Here is a 514-nt window from a genome sequence, read left to right as displayed (position 1 = left end):
ATCATCATTTTACCTGAAGTGCTACCATTTAGAGAAGACAATGGTAGAGGAAAGAAGGATTTCACGAGAAGTTCGGGAAGTATCAAAACGTTCATCCTGTTAAATAAAAGTCATTAATCGGTGCATCTTTACTGGTGACATACATACTGTTTATACTGTTAGATTCACTGTTGAGTCGAATTTGCAACATCCTGAACAAAGAAAAGGTGTGTTTGTCATGGGATATAGACTAGGATCGAAAGCCAAAAGACTTCTTGTTGCGCATGAGAATGAATTTCCGATCATGATCAGAATTCGAAGGATGCCTTTCCTACTGACACATTTCTGATGCAATTCTCCTTTCGCATGCCATCTGATTGGTAGAGGAGCCTCACCAACAGAACCAAGGAGCTAGGATATCATTAGCTTGAGTATACAATTGAAATCTTTTGACATACACGTACAAATACAGGCAACTACAGCTAAAAAGTAGAATGAAATTAGGTTATTAAAATAGTGAATAGGCAACGGGACA

This window comes from Penaeus monodon, chromosome 20 (assembly GCF_015228065.2).
Source record: "Penaeus monodon isolate SGIC_2016 chromosome 20, NSTDA_Pmon_1, whole genome shotgun sequence".
NCBI classification, from domain to species: domain Eukaryota; kingdom Metazoa; phylum Arthropoda; class Malacostraca; order Decapoda; family Penaeidae; genus Penaeus; species Penaeus monodon.
Note: the sequence above shows the minus strand (reverse complement) of the source record.